The 17,323-nt window shown below is 35.5% G+C and overlaps 2 protein-coding genes across 3 annotated transcripts in view; one reads left to right on the plus strand and one right to left on the minus strand.

Annotated features, from left to right (window-relative positions):
• The window catches only part of LOC105214565 (protein timeless homolog), a 458,589-nt gene that overhangs the window by 183,169 nt on the left and 258,097 nt on the right, over window positions 1-17,323 (minus strand). The gene's annotated exons all lie outside the window — the stretch shown is intronic.
• Window positions 5,822-17,323, plus strand: part of LOC114804265 (uncharacterized) — an 88,099-nt gene continuing 76,597 nt past the window's right edge. Inside the window, exon 1 of the mRNA XM_054230443.1 lies at window positions 5,822-6,041. The gene's annotated coding sequence lies outside the window, so the exon portion shown is untranslated. The remainder of the gene's footprint in view (window positions 6,042-17,323) is intronic.

Below are 17,323 nucleotides of genomic sequence, written 5' to 3' on the forward strand. Positions count from 1 at the left end.
AAGGCTAAGTTCGGGTGCAACCGAACATTTAATACTCTCGCAATTTAGTGAAGAATTTTTAATAAGATAACACCCAAATTTACCTATAAATTCGGCACAAAGTTTAATAGAATAACGAAAATCGTCCTATATAGTGAATGAGGGCTGAGGTAATTCCTGAACCGATTTCATTCATTTTCACCAGCTAGGTACACTATATCCAAAACTATACACTTACTTAATTTGGCAAAGATATAGTATCTCACATATTAACCAATACATAGATGTAGATTAAAGCCCACCGTATTTTTGAAAAACCTATAATTAGGTACATGGGAGCTAGGAGATGTTATTATCCGATTTTAATAATTTTTGGAACAGAGACACACTATTAGAAGAAAACAATTTACTCTGAATTACATTAAATTATCTAAGAGATTTACCAATATTTTCGGTTAAAATTTACCCTTTGAGGGCGGGGTCACGCCCACTTTTCCAAAGAAATTACATCCAAATGTGCCCCTCCCTAATACGATCCTATGTTCTAAATTTTATTTTCATAACTTTATTTATGGCTTAGTTATGACACTTTATAAGTTTTTGGTTTTCGCCATTTTGTGGGCGTGGCAATGGTCCGATCTTGCCCATTTTCGAAAGCAACCTCCTCAGGATGCCAAGGAATACGTGTTCCAAGTTTCGTTAAGATGTCTCAATTTTTACTCAAGTTATCCGTTGCACGGACAGACGGACGGACGGACGGACAGACAGACATTCGGATTTTGACTCGTCTTGTCACCCTGATCATTTTGATATATATCCCTATATCTAACTCGTTTAGTTTTATGACTTACAAACAACCGTTAGGTGAACAAAACTATAATACTCTCTTTAGCAACTTTTGTTGCGAGAGTATAATAAAATAGAGTTATGTTAATTAGGTATAAAATGGTATAACAGCTTGCTTCAGTGCTACCAAATTTAGACCAATTATACCACAATACAAAGCTTACATGACATTTACTATCAAAAACTGAAATTTAAATATATTTCTATTTATTTTTAGATAGCGAGAGACTTGAAATAAAATATATTATATATTATAGAAAATATAAGGCATGCTACTCGAAATCAAGGGGTTTCTAAAGAAATAGGAACATCGCTGCCAGAGAAAAAAGTGATAGACGGCTTGCAAGTGCTACTAGTAGTGCGAGGTTAAAGGAGCTGATGAGTTTAGAAAGGGTGATCCAAGTTGAGGTGCTATTTTCAATAGCCTTTTTTGGACAGATCACGCGTGAGTCGTGTCAAGCTGTCTTGTTATTTTTGTTCAGTATTGGTTGGTATTTCATCATTGAAAGACTTACGCCTGAGCAGCGTTTACAATTCGTTGAACTTTGTTAGGCAACTGAGCGTACTATTCGCAACTCCATTACCCATCTTAAGACCCAGCATTCATTATTGGATAATATTCGACCAATAGACCACGTCCAGCACACAGTGAAGAAAATAATCAATGAAACAACGACCGTGGAGAATCGATTCGGCGCCGTTCGCAGCAACTCGGACTGACGTATGGAACCTCTTGGCGCATTTTACGTAGACATCTTAAATTTATAGCATACGCAATACAGCTTGTGCAGAACTGAAGCCACTCGACCTTTCCAAGCGACATCGCTTTGATCTATGGGCTCTTGGAAAGTTCCCAGAAAATCCGACATTTTCGAGCCAAATTCTCTTCAGCAATGAGGCTCATTTCTGGCTCAATGGGTATGTAAAGAGTAAAATTACTGCATTTGGTATGAGAAGCAATTTGAAGACATTCAAGAGCTGCCATTTTAACCGGAAAAATCAATGGTTTGGTGTGGTTTGTGGGCTGGTGAAATCATCGGTGGAATATTTCTTCAAAAATGATGCCGGTGAGAACGTAACCGACAATAGCATAATAATATTTGAAACCTGAAAATAAAGTCCGTGATCTCGGCGACATTTTTGGTTTTCAACAAGACGGCGCCACTGCCCACACATCGCATCAATCAATTGATTCATTGAGAGAACACTTTGATGAGCAGATAATTTCACATTTTGGGCTGGTTGATTGACTACCAAGATCCTGTCAGATTTTTTCCTACGGACAAACCCGCTTCGATTCAGGCCTTGGAGCTAAACACCACACGTGTCATTCGTCAGTTACCAGTCAATTTGCTCGAACGAGTCATCGAAAGTCGGACTAAACGGATGGACTATTTGAGACGTCGCGAACATTCGAAAGAGATAAACTTAAAAAAATAAATATCAAAGAAGGTTCTTTCGAATAATAATAAACATTCCTGATTAAACTTGAATTTTCTGTATTTTTTTAAGTTGTAGACCTGGAAATGGATCATCCTGTATTTTCAACAATGAAAAAAACAATATACCATCCCGCGTTCCCAATTCTAAGATATTTATATCTTATATGAAAGATGAGTATTAAAATTCCCTGACACAAACCATTGTTTGTAGTATTGAAATACAATGAAAATCAATTTTTGCAGCGCTAACTCTAATAGCTTATGATATAGGTACATTGAACCGTCTGAATCGTGGGAACATGCCGACTTTTAATTTTATGAAAACTAATATACAAAACCGTCCACCATCAAGTGTATAATTCAAACAAAATTTTCAGAAAAGCTAGTAGGACTGGACTGTAATAATTTCAAATTTCAAATTGAGGCATTAGGGATTCTTCAACGCATTGAAGCACAGTCTCACACCTCGACTATTGTTTTAGAACAGTAATTTCACGAGGGCAGGGCCTTTCAATATCTGAATATGCGTTAAAAATACTTCTTTCGAAGCTATCTTAAAGTGGGTTGAAGTGCATTAAAATGTGTCGAAGTTTGTTTCAAAAAGAATGCAAAGATTAACTAAACTTAACTTCAAGAAGCTTTTAACACTTGAATACAAAAAAAACTCAAACTAAATAAACTATCACTCATTTACTATTTTATTTATTTTACTTCGAATTCCAATAAACACTGTTATACAAGAGTTACAACTAAGCAACTTTCTTAATTAGCAAACTCCTTGGATCCACAACCTTGGATTAATACACACAACAAATTGCAAGTAATCGTTTTTAAGAGCAAAGCGTCTTCAACGGATAAGAATATGGAAAGTGTATAGAATTGCAGTACTTTGAGCAGATAGTAGAAGGAGTAAAATCGGAAACCACGCACTAAGATTGATTAACTGCATGCGGGGGCAGGACGACAAGTGAGCGAACTGAACAACGCACTGCCAATGCAAGAAGAGCTCAAAGCAAATTGCGAACTAACTAAATCCGCAAGGACTATTTAATAACTTTCAATTGGAAAAAGGAGATGATATGTAGATTTGTATGTGCGGCTGTGTGTGTGTTTGTCTAAAAGGTAAGCTGTGTAAGCGCCATGGCAAAAGGGTTCAATTGAAACTTTGTATAAGTTAAGCTAAAAAGCGGCAAAGACTTCAATCACGGCAAGCTGCAAGTAAAAGCGGTAGCAAAGAACTGCTTTTAAAGAGGAAGGAAGGGAATGAAAGAAGCATGAAATAAACAGTAGCAGCTGAATGAAAGGAAATGAAGATGGAGCGAGGCAGGAAGTAGGGAAATTGAAAAGCAGAGCAGAAAAGTGAAGTGAAGTGAAGCGAAGAAAACTGACCGGATTGTGTGTATGTAAACGTGTGTGTGAGTGGCGTAAGCAAGCTTTAAAGCAAAGTAGAAAAAACATAAAAACAAAATTTGATAACAAAAATAAAACCAAAAATTGTGTGATAGAGAAATTGCACTAAGCTTAAAGTGAATGAAATAGGAGCGCTGAAAACAACAACAACAACAACAAATAACACAACAAAATGCAACAGCAGCGAGTGTAATCAATATGTGGCAACAAGGGCAACTGCAAGAAAACAGTAAACAATAGCAACAACAAAAAAACAACAACAACAATACTGAAAACACCAAAATACTGCACACACACACACAAAGATATGCATCCGCATAGAGGACCGTCCACGAGCGCACACAATGCAAGCGCTGCCAGGCATTCTCAAAGCACGGGAGTCACGACTAAATACAATTTGGCACGACCAACACACACACACGTGCGCGCTCCGTAGGGTAAGCATGCGATCGCATGCGAAAACAAGGCACAAGCACCAACACAGACGCACACACACACACACACTTGCGTAAACATTTTTCAAGGACTTCATGCTAACAGGTGAATGTGGCGGCGAAAATGAAACGAGCTGCCGACAGTGCTGCCACTGCTGGTAGCAACAACAACAACAACAGCAACAACTACCAAAACAGCCACCGGGTTAGCAGCAGTAAGAAGGACGACAGCACGGCTGCCGACGACGACACGACTGTGGTGTCGAGTGGTGGCAACGTCAGCGACATTGATTTTGATTGCCAGCCAAAAAATAAGCAGCGTGCTCATAAGCAGAAAGCAGGACGTGACCAGCAAAATATGATAAAACGATAAAACGCAGCTACTAAAGCGCCAGCATGAAAATAAAGTGAAAATATGTGCGAAGTTGTAGCATACCGACAGGCGTTGAACTCCGAAAGAGCATGTGAGCGCGCTTATCCGGAGCGCAGTTGAAATTATCCGTAAAGCAGAGAGAAGAGAGTGAGAGTAAGCAAGAGAGCGCGCTAATAATAATGTACGTGTGTGCGTGTTGGCTCATGGTCAGCACGGAATGTAAACAAAAAATTCCTATACAACACCCAGCAGCCAAAACGTAGCACAGCTAACGGCGCGCAGTGACACATACTCCGAAAACGAGAGAAAGTACAAGAGAGCAAGCGACGAGCTGAGAGCGCATTACGAGCACGCACTCCGAACTGAGCGCAAGGACACACACAGAGCACAGCGCGTGAGACTGCCCGGCGAGGAGCCCGGCACTGACAACGGCTGGCCTTTGCCAGGCACTGATGGGTGACTTCGTGACTGTGAAATTTTTCGGAGCGCACGCAATACGAGCGGTGAGAGCAACCGCAGCTGTTTATTTTCTACAGTTTCTTGCTTGTTTTGTTTGACAGTAGCCGCAGTAGCAGCAGCAGCGACAGCAGTAGATAGGCATTGGTGGTACTGTGGCATTTAAAAGCATGTCCTAGACGCATCTCCAACTCAGTATAGTGTTGAGTTTACGCCCGTCAAGACGGTGAAGCAAGACTTTCGGAAAGCGCACAAAAAATCAAAATATAGATAGTTATCACACACAAATATCCGGGTAGAAAATAGAATTACACAGCGTAAGCACAAAAACAAAGAGGTGCTTGTGCTAGAGCACAACCAAAAGTGAAGATAAACAACAACAACAACACATAGAAAATTGCTATGAAAAACGTAAATTGTTGTGTAAAATTGGTGTAACAAAAATGTATGTGTGCGTTGAATAACTAGCGTATTACAGCGTTTAAGTGCCAAAAAGTATGCAGTGAAAATATGCAATACGAAAACAAGTGAGCTGACAAAAAAGTTTGTTGTTCATGCCTCGTCTAATGGGTGTCATGAACCTACGCAACTGATGTAATTTAGCCGGTGAAACTTTACGCTGTTTCTGTCAATGTGACTGACACAATATCAAGTGTTGCATACTTTTAGGCTATTGTAGCAAAAATTCTTAGCTAAGCGTATTACTTGCTTTGAGTATCACATTGCACGCGTTGTTTTGGAAGTTTTGAAGTTCTTAGTGGAATAATTGAATTTCGAAATGCTTGGCTCGTTTTAATGGCGACGTAAGACAGATGTATGTTTGTATGTGTATATGAAAGCCAAAAGTAACTTAGTTATTTCTTGTGCTTTGTTAAAAAATACTGAAAGTACTTGTACATGAATATATAAATATGAAATCAGTGCAATCGTACAATAAACAACAGTGATTTTGAAAATATTTCCACTCATATGCGCCTAGAGGTATACTAGTAAAACTATAGTGGTCTTATTTGCAGCAAAAGTACATCGATAGTGTTTTAATGTTTGCTACTTTAGTGCATGGATAGCAAAATCTGAGTTCTTTATGGTGTTTCAGTGAAGGTGAGTGGAAAAATATTTACTATTACCGACATGAATCAATAAAAAAATATTCTTTAAGTAATTGTATAGTAATAATATTAAAATTTATAAAATTGAAAATTGAATATAGTTGTAGTAATATATCATGGATTTAAGTTCCCTTGAACAATTTGTATAACTCTGACTAAAAATACTCGACATTGTTTCGGATCTCAAACAATACCATACATTTGGAAAGCTTCTACCTTTTATTGTGATAAAGGATAGGTCTTTAAAGGAATACAATTGAATTTCCATACCTCGAATTTCTATGACTCGTAGTTCTCCATAACTCAAACTCTTGAATTGGCAATAGACGTCAAATTTCATAAAAATTATCTTCCGTAACTTAGAAGTCTCTCTAAATCGAAGTTTTTTTGTGGATTATGTTGTTTCGAGTTAGAAAGTTCGACTGTATATATTAAAATATCATATTGCAATAGATAATTTCCCACAATTTAATATTGTGATTATCGCTTTGAACGATTAGATTTGTTTAATAAATTTACAAAGTGACTAAATTACTAACAACCACAGTTGTTGCCTACATTTCAGCGCAATAATAATTGGAGGTAATCTCACGTAGATTTAAGATGGGGTTATCAATAAAAAATATGAAAAAAATATATATAATTTGAATATCGAGAGGATATACTTATGAAAGTAAAGATTTGTTATACATATTTAACAATAATAACCGAAATTGTTGCCTACATTTCGGAGCAATCAACTAAAATTGCAATTAACAAATAAACGACGATAATTTAGTATTATTCCTACAGTGTATTTATCAAAAGCAATACTATTATTTTAATGATGGTTATGTATTACTTTACATTTCAAAAAAATAGTATGACAACGATACATGTGCTAGTGGAGTTTCTCGTTGTACTCTATCTATCTTAGGTAACCCTAAACAAAGAATATATTCAAGTGATTTTAAATATTATTTTACTGTAACGCCTACCAAACCGCCCAGTTCTCCTTCCAGATATTTCATTATCGCCAAAAACATGAAAATTTCCTGATGACGATGAATTATAATTTTCTACTACTTTTAAGGCAATCGAATTTCCGCTACTACCACAAGCTAAGCATACCCCTAGGCTACTTCCCGGTAGCACACTAAATCAACCAAATGTGACTGGAAGATATATTTCCACGTTCGACTACACACTCGAGCTGACCCCTTGCCAATTTCCGGTTGTCGAGCGGCACATAACATATAACCAAAACACATATTTACATTTTCACACAGCCATTTCGCACTCAATGAAAAATACGTTTTGGTGGCACGAAAAGTGGCTAAAAGCAGCAAAATACGAACGAAAATAAGAAAATTATATAACAACCAAGGCAATCACTAAATCCTAGTTGATAGCGCTAAAAAGACGTAGTAACACACATATACAAACACAGACGATAACAAAATTAACAACAAATATAATGTGGAGAGACATACAGAATTTTAGGCAGCCGAACAGCTACAAACCGCAATCACTTAAACGCCCTGCCACAGCATAGTTTTAGGCTGCTGCAAACTACTCGACTGCTGTCGCACAGCATGCTCAAGGCAATGGCGCACAAATGTATGCTACAAAGACGCTCTGCACAAACAAATATGTACATATGTGAAGAAATATTTGTGTGAAAAGTGAACACGTAGCTTTTGAAGGCTTCGCAAGCAGACCGCCGCCCGTTTTCGCCAATAGTATATGACAGAAACGTGACGTATGTGCTTGTGGCGCTGCGTTTGCCGTTGTTGACTGCCGACACACTCACATACGACGTTCGCCGAAAATCATGTGCGCCTACAAGCGCCTATTTATGAGCCACAACACATATTCTTAGACTCTTTTCGACCTTCTACTATATTTGTTGTTGCTGTTATTGTTCAGTAAGTTTTCCGGCAAGTAGGCGAGTTAGGCTGCCAGTTTTTTGAAGATGTGTGTTCACAATTTTTTTTTATTTAGCGCGCATGGCATACATTTAGGCGTCTTCAAAAGTTCAACCGCCTATAAACAGCTATGAATAACAGTTTATGCTGGCGTAAATGATTTTTTATATGTCGGACATTAGCAAGCATAGCAGCGTGTGCCTATTGAAGGCATATTTTTAGGCGCAAATTTCGTAAACTCTTTTTTGGGGTTAGATAGGATTGTAAGTTTGTGGCGAAAAATGTTGGTAACGAGAATGAGTTATGTGCATGGAATAGTAATTTTTAGACGGCTCAGTTACTTCTTTCCATATTAACTTAAAAAATAAAATAAAATTTAATTTAAATTGTTTATGGCTGGAATCACTAGCTTTAAGGTCATTTTTTTAATGAGAAATATTTGAGCATGTACTCAGTTTTAGAGAGAAAATAAAGCTAAGGCTTTAAGGAGTCAAATTCTGTAAAAAAAACTAGATAATTTCCTACAAATATTGCTTTTAACTTTGGTGTTCCACAAGTTCAGTATAAATTTTCTAAATAAAATTTCAAAAAATATTTAATAAATTACACAATATTCTCCATTTAATTTAATAAACGAGTGCGTAAGCTCTGCGCTGGCACGTGCAGCAAAGCTCATTTTCGTGACACAAAAAATATAATGTGGCTTTAAGTATATACAACGAGACGTACTCGTAAATAAATAAGCAGTGCACAAATTACAAGCTGAAATAAGACGAAGCGTCTTAAAAGCAAAGTAAAACAAGAAGTTGGGGCAAAATAAACGAAAATCAGAATTACGACAAACGTAAAGCAAGCGCCGTCAAGTTTGCTTAATCAACAGCGAAAGTTGATGCCCAGACGAAAGTGCCTCAGAGCAGAGTATGAAGCACAAAAAAAAAAAAAAAGAAAAAAAAAAAAAAAAAAAAAGAGAAATAAAATAAAGAAGACGCAAAAAAAGAAACCAAAAATAAGTACAACAAAAACAAAAAACACGAAATAAATGCGACGCCGCGACAGCGACAAGTGCGCTTGCAACAATGCGGCGTTGTGTAGCAGTCGTTGGCTGGCTGGCGCCTCTTCATTTGCGCTTGTGGATTATGTTAATTAGGTAATTTTTGCTTTGATTATTTTCGGAGCATTTTTTTCGCACCGACTACATGCTACATACAAGCTGCAAGACTTGTAGCTTTCATTATTTCTTCTTTCTTTTCTTGGCTTAATTTCGGAACAACATCACGTTTTGTCACTAAAAACTCAAAAACAACAAAAAGCGCGCGCTTTAATTGCATGCAAATTTGTGTCTTGTTCTAGCGTTTATTTATTCATTCCCGCTTCTTGTTTCTCCTGCCACTTTTCAGCTGCAAACATTTTCACTTTTTAATTGGAAAGCAATTTTGACCATGTCTGTGTGTAGTTGTACCACAACAATACGAAATAATTAGAAATGTATTTAAAATGCAAAGCAATTATGCTTATCGTGTTGTCGCTTTGTTTAGTTGGCTTATTCTACTTTTGGCATTTCTGCGCTGTACTTCAGTGCGCATCTCTCGTGCATTGCGATGTTGCGCCTTTTTTAATTACTGCTCAGTGTTGGTTTTGCAATTAAAAATTGATTACTTTTTATTTTTAGGGGCGAATATTTTTAAGTACTGTTAAATTGGAAATATGGTGAGAAGAATCTAATTTAGGATGAAATAGCTGTTGCAAGAAAGCTGAGATAATTTGAAAAAAGATTTTAAAAAATTAATGTAAATTTTTATAAAGTCAAGCTCGCAAAATATTATATAAAAATGTAGGCCAGCATTTCTAGGGCCTTCCCCAAAGCACAAACCAACTTTTCAATAAAATGTTAGTTTCCTCTGTTTTTCATTCAATGCGTAAAGCAAAATATGCCATTTTAAACTCAGAGTTAGTTATAAATCTCAATGACAGTCGAAAAGTTGTACTCCCAAACACTAATCCTCAAACTCGAGTTGTACGGCGAGTGGTAAATCATATCATAGAGGCGTTATGTTATGTTATATATATGTATTAGGTTAAGTCGATATAATCGTTTTATATCGATCTTGGACATTTGTGTGAACATTAACCCAACAAAATATTTGTAGAGATCTGTTTGCATCCCAAACTTATTCTCAACCGAATTCTCCACATTTTCACAAAATAAGCATGCTGCCAGAAAGATGGTCAAAAGTAGTAGCTAGCGACGGACAATATTTTGAATAACATTTTTATAACCGTTTTTATATAAAAAAGCCATAAATTTACAAAAAAACTATATAATATATATATTTATTTTCTGTATTCACATTTCGATACGATATTCTAACAAAATTAGCTCTAATCTGAATTACCATCACTCATGAGTTAAGTGGCTAGTGTGACGTTTTCAAAAAATCCATTTTTTTTATTTTTTGCTTATTCGATAGTTTATACCTTCAATTTCATATCCTGTGAAAGCGGCAAGGTCGTATCTTGAATAGGTTTTGAATGACTGCGTTTTAAAGAGCGACCGCTCGCAGATATAAGCTGCTATAGTCGAGACCGAAATCGTTGTATAGGAAATACATTCAACTTTATTAACCTTTTTAAATTTTTTTGTTTAAGCACTTATTCGGCCGAAATCATGTCAGCAGTAGGGGAACTGTTTTTTTTGGCACCTCCCAAGACAGCCCATTACTTCATTATTTAAAATAATCTTAAAATGCAGCTGAAAATATACCTTATTATGACCGAGAAACGTCGAAACATTCGATCGAGTACTTCCTTTTGAAAATTTTGAGAACTTTTTTAAGCATATTTGGCGTTATTTCCTGGTTCTTCGGTCTAAGTGAGTTCTTATCATATTTATAATCATCTAGGATAGAAGAAAAACACTTTTTGTTTCAGACCAAAGTACTAGTCTCAAGTTGATTGTATAATTGCTCGTCATATATTATATTTAAAATCACACACTGTAGAATTGGAAAGATTTTTTATTTTTCAAAAATAAAGATGTAAGGAGACGAATTATGTCGCGAATAGCAAATTTCTTATGAACATTAGCTTTGGCCTTTATGTTCCACAAGTTCATAATAAATTTTCCCTAATTTTCTGGAAAATTAAATAAAAATAAATAAATATGTATAAATATGTTAGAAGGGATACAGTTTCTAGTTTATCATTAAAGTTTTTCGAACCCGAAATACTAAATTCATTACTTTCAAACTGAACATATTGTTAAAAGGTAGCCTACAATCAGGCGAAAAGTGAAATTGTAGCAAAGAAAAGCATCAGGTAGAGTAAGTTGAATAAGCCAACTATATAGAATTTAAGGCATAGCAATTTAAATAAATAAATATAATAAAGTAAATAAAAATAAAAATAAATAAATAAAAATATTCATTATTTTTTACATTTTAATTATTTGGTATATTTATTATTTATTCTTATTATAAATTTCTCAAAAGAGTATGTAAAAAACAGAATTTTCAATTTTTTCCCACACATTGTTTTCAAAAACTCAATAAGAAACTTTGCCAATCAAACAACTGAAGTAAAAGGCAGCAAACAAAAATTGCATCCAAAAACTATGCTACGAAATATTAAAAAAAAATATTTTTCCAATAAATTCAATATCCGAAGGTTACTACGAAACACTAACATACTAACAAAACTTTACTTAACTTGTACGTTTTCTTTGCTCAAATTTACATTCACTTTCTCGGAACTCGCACTGCTGATAGATAGCCGAACTGTTAAATGCGAGCAGGAAAAACATGGCATGAAATTGATTAAAAACTAACATTTTGCATGCAAGTGCAATAATACTTGCATCTTTAAATTTGAACAGCAGCAGCAGAACTCACACACTCTCACACATACATACACAGAGACATATGCAAATAGCACAGCACTTCAAGAGAGGCATACGGCTTATGTAAACTAATTTCGTTTATTAAAATAACTGCCGGCTAATCGGCAGCTGCAAATCGAATGAATTTTTCAAGCAGATTGTGGAGCACAGAACAAAAAACAACAAACTACACAGTTGTGTAAGAAAATGCATAGAATTCAAGAAGCAGGCAAATGAAAGCAAAATTTGTAGTATGCATTTAGGAGTTGAAAGTTCAACTACAGTGCGAAAGGTTGAGCGCCTATAAATGTGCAATTAAAGTTGATTGCGTGCAATAAAATTGTATACAAAATGAAAAGTGATTGAAATTGATATACTGCCTATGCACAGGCATACACACACATACATATATTTAGTTACACATGCCACTTAATTAATATATGAGCATATAGATTGTATAAAGCCATAGTACTCCAAATTTTGATTGTGTTGAATGATAAATATGTTTAATTTACGCAATTTACACGTGGAAATTGAGCTTCTTGCACAACTAAAATGCATACATATTCATCCAGCATACAATTGAGGCGATTATGTGTTGAAGTCAAAGGTTATTAAAATCAGAAAATCTTTCGCAATTTATTTAAATTTATGCAGCGATAATGGCAACAACAATAATATTTTATTTATAAGCAAACAAATGCAGATATATAATTGTATGCTTGTATGCTTGTCAGCCAACTTGTGTACGTTTGCTCACGTAAGCCGGCCAATCGCTTGCGGCCTTACTAACATCGGTTGTATTGCTGAAAGCTGTCTGCTAAAATATGCAAAATACAATCCATTCGGTCTGTTATAAAATGCAAGGAAAATCAATGCATTTTCCAAATTATTATGCACGCCCTGTAGGAAAGTCTCTGCGTTATAAGTTATAGTGTGTACATTTAGAGAGTGATGCTGGGTACAACCTAGCAGCTGCTTTAGAAGAAAATACCATGGCGAACTACAAGAAATATGACAAAAATCTCAAATAAAGATTAAAAAATAATCACTGAAGATCGACTTTCACTGGTGTATATTCCTGAAACCTGCGTTCGACAGAAATGTAAAATAAATATATTAAAAATTAAATTAAATTATTAATAAATAAAATAAATTAAATAATAAAGATGAAATAACTTTGGAGATTTCATATACTAGTCTTCAAATCTGTTTCATGGAAAATAAATTTAAGCCACAAGCTCCAGCTTACTTTCGGAATCTAACTCAGAAAAAAAGTGTAATTTCCTCAAAAACAAGAATTACTATTGCGACAAATTTTTTTCATAAGTGGCCAAAATTAGAAGCTTTTACAAAAAAAAAAAATATTTTTTGTGGTCCAATTTATGTTCGATCCATGTTAACCTTCGGCATTTTTACCGGAAAGTTATAAATAAATCTAATTATATAAATGTATATACATTTCTAGGTATTTAAATCACATATGGTGTGACTACTTAGCCGAGATATTGGTCTTATTTAGTAAGAATTAAGTTAAGTCATCTGTTTGGGAATAAATGTCAATCGTATTATATTCTGACAGAAATTAAATGGGTCCACACACTATCGGATCGAATTTACACTTCTTGTCTTTATCATTTGCCACATATATCTCTTATGAATATATAAGTAGCATACTTTTGGGAGCGAAGCTCAAAAAAATTATATTAGTAATAGACCTAGGCATTACTAAGGGTATTCGACGCGTTTTTTCTTTGGTTCACTGTTTAAAGCAGTAGAATTTCCAAAATTATCACTATTTAAGGAGAGAGAACGTTTGAGTTATTTAACAAGTAAACTGTACTGTATTGAATCGATTCAATGAGAGATATTGGGAACATCTCTCTTTCTCCACAGTTGGCATGCTGCTCTTTTTCTCTTTTTCGATATTTCCGTCATCAACAGAGGGGTTTGAATGACTCCTGAAGAGAACAACGCTTACTACAAAACTCAAAATTATTGTACCCAGATTGGGATTGAATAGAAATATTCAGATCGAGCTAGATCTCGATATAGTTAGTACTCTTGCTCCACCGGTTAAAGATAAAAAATATTTATAACGTCTGTCTAACATACACAACAACACTTTCGTTTGCTGATTTTGCAATAATGAATAAAAAAATCAAATTGCTAGCGTTGGATTTTCCTGTCGGTCTGGCGGCCATTCACATTTTGCATTACATCTTGCAAGTTAACTCATGCGCCCAACATTTTGACCAGAAATTCCTCAATCAAAGTTTCAATGCAAATCAAGCAGCAAATTGAAGACAACAAACCGCAACACACACATTAACATATGCTTACATAACTACGAATACATGTATATATAAACTGCATGCATACAAAAACAGTTCAACTCGCCTCAGCTGAGTAGAGTTGTGGCGAAATGCGCAATGCTCGTTTGAGGCAATACACTTCAATCATTTCCTAAGATGGTGTTGGCGAATTGTTTGATGTGGTTGCGCTTAGCATACTTTTGGGGAGCGCAATACTGTCAATATACATGTATGTTTGGATGTGTGTGTGTACAGTAAGAGGGGTTTTAGTTGCTTGCCGCAAATTGCATGATTTGCTTTGGAATTGATTGCCACAGAGAGACACACACAAACACATATACTTAAATGCAAATACACCCTTCAGACCGCCGTGGCGCGCGCTATTGCCAATGCAGTTACCAAACAACCACAACGCTAACATAATATGCATAAACACAGCAAGCCAGACTCATACACCCGCATAATAATAGCAAACAATGCTAACAAAAGCAATTCGCTGGCAAAGTTGTAAAGTTGTACTAGTTAGCCAATTGCTTGCTTGCTGACTTGCTTGTGTTTAGATAGTGTCATGTTATTGCTATTGTTGTTGCTGCTGCTGCTGTTAATAATGTTGGTAATGTTGCTATTGCTGGTTACATTTTCAACATTTTGCTGCGTTTATTATGCTCATTGGCATTGCCTCAAACTCGGCATTGTTGGTGTTAGTGCTACCGCTAATGTTGTAGCTATTACTGTTGTTTTTGTTACTACCTTATTTGTTATTGCCTGCTCTTCATCGAGTTTAACGAGTCAAATTACAATTTCCGTTTAAATATTCATGGTGAATGCACACACCAACACACTAACGCATGCAACCCTAAATATACACACACTAGAGCGGCGAAGGTAACACACCAATGACACATACATATGCACGCTTGTACTTAACTACATTGGTTACATATTTTGCGCGCTCTCTCAGTTTCAGTCCCAGCCCCAGCCCCAGTCATCGAGAGTTATGTAAATTTTGTACAACACCTGAAAGCGCCCACGAAAGTATGCTATGTTTTTATGCACATTTTGTTAATGGAAAATTCCTTTGGTGGTCTGGCTGTGTGTCTCGGTAATGCAAATGTGCTGGGAATGACTTTTTGAAAGCCTTATGCACTTAGGCAAAAACAGTGATTGCTATAATCATATAAATGTAAAGTGAATGAAATGGCCTGAAGTGAAATGTATGGTGGGAATTGGTTTGGTTAAGGTGTTATTTCACTTTAGAAATGAACGGGAAATAAGCAAGATAATTTAAATGATTTTAGATAGACTAAAATTAGTAATTTTTGATTCAACTCTCTACAAAGTTTTCGAAAGAGAAATGAACTATTAATAGAATAGAAAAATATTTCGAAGAGTTTTAGCCATTAAACCATATTGTCTAGCTGTATTATTAGATTTATAGCTGTTGATATACAAGTCATGGTTGTACAATAGACAGCTCTAAAGGCAAAATACCACTTTACAAAATAAATTTAAGCGTGTTTATTATCAAACAAAAAAATGTGCGACAGATAGCGCTGCGTATGTTTTTATACTCTCGCAACAAAAGTTGTTAAAGAGAGTATTATAGTTATGTCCACATAACGGTTGTTTGTAAGTCCTAAAACTAAACGTGTTAGATATAGGGTTATATATATCAAAATGATCAGGGTGACGAGAAGAGTTCAAATCCGGATGTCTGTCTGTCCGTCCGTCTGTCCGTCCGTGCAAGCTGTAACTTGAGTAAAAATTGAGATATCTTGATTAAACTTGGAACCATAAGAAGGTTAAGTGCGAAAATGGGCGAGATCGGACCACTGCCACGCCCACAAAATGGCGATAACCAAAAACACATAAAGAGCTATAACTAAGCCATAAATAATTTTTTTGTCAAAGTGGGCGTGACCCCGGCCTCAAATAGGTTCTTTGTATATAACTCGCAAACCAATAAAGCTATATAAACCAAACTTTCTGCAGTCGTTTCTTTCAGCTTTTCCCTTATACAGTCCAAAAATAAAAGAAATCGGATAATAACCACGCCCACCTCCCATACAAAGGTTAGGTTGAAATATACTAAAAGTGGGTTAACTCACTAACGAGAAACGTCAGAAACACTAAATTTTACAGAAGAAATAGCAGAAGGAAGCTGCACTCAGATTTTTTTACAAAATGAAAAATGGGCGTGGTATCGCCCACTTATGGGTCAAAAACCATATCTCAGGAACTACTTGACAGATTTTAATGAAATTCGGTACATATTACCTTCTTGACACCCTGATGACACATGTGAAAAATGGACGAAATCGGTTCATAACCACGACAACTTCCCATATTACTCAATTGTGAATTCCATCTGATTCCTTCACTTTATAATGTATACATAGGGAACCAATGAAGATAGCGGAATAAAACATTACACAAATAGTGCATATCATATCTGGCTTCACTTGAGAAAAAATTGTCGAAAACGGACTATAACTTTTCAAGACCACAGATATCGGACATGTTGAACTCAGCGCCTAAGGGTAAATTTTAACCGAAAATATTGGTAAATCTCTTAGATAATTTAATGTAATTCAGAGGAAATTGTTTTCTTCTAATAGTGTATCTCTGTTCCAAAAATTATTAAAATCGGATAATAACATCTCCTAGCTTCCATGTACCTAATTATAGGTTTTTCAAAAATACGGTGGCTTTAATCTACATATATGTATTGGCTAATATGTGAGATACTATATCTTTGCGAAATTAAGTGAATGTATAGTTTTGGATATAGTGTACCTAGCTGGTGAAAATGAATGAAATCAGTTCAGAAATTACCTCAGCCCTCATACACTATATAGGACGATTTTCGTTATTCTATTAAACTTTGTGCCGAATTTATAGGTAAATTTGGGTGTTATCTTAATAAAATTTCTTCAATAAATTGCGAGAGTATAAAATGTTCGGTTGCACCCGAACTTAGTCTTTCCTTACTTGTTTTTAATTCGGTCCTATTCCCATTGCCGCTGTCGTTTTAAATGTCGTTTCCAAGTCGCTGTCGTTCTTATAGTCGTTTCGTTCCTAAATTCGTATTCTTAAAGTATGGCGCTTTAAGGCGCTCTCTTTCCAATAAAAACATCTTTCTTATGTAACGAGACACATCTTTAAAGCAGCCCTTAAT

The sequence above is a fragment of the Zeugodacus cucurbitae genome, chromosome 2 (assembly GCF_028554725.1).
Source record: "Zeugodacus cucurbitae isolate PBARC_wt_2022May chromosome 2, idZeuCucr1.2, whole genome shotgun sequence".
NCBI lineage: Eukaryota > Metazoa > Arthropoda > Insecta > Diptera > Tephritidae > Zeugodacus > Zeugodacus cucurbitae.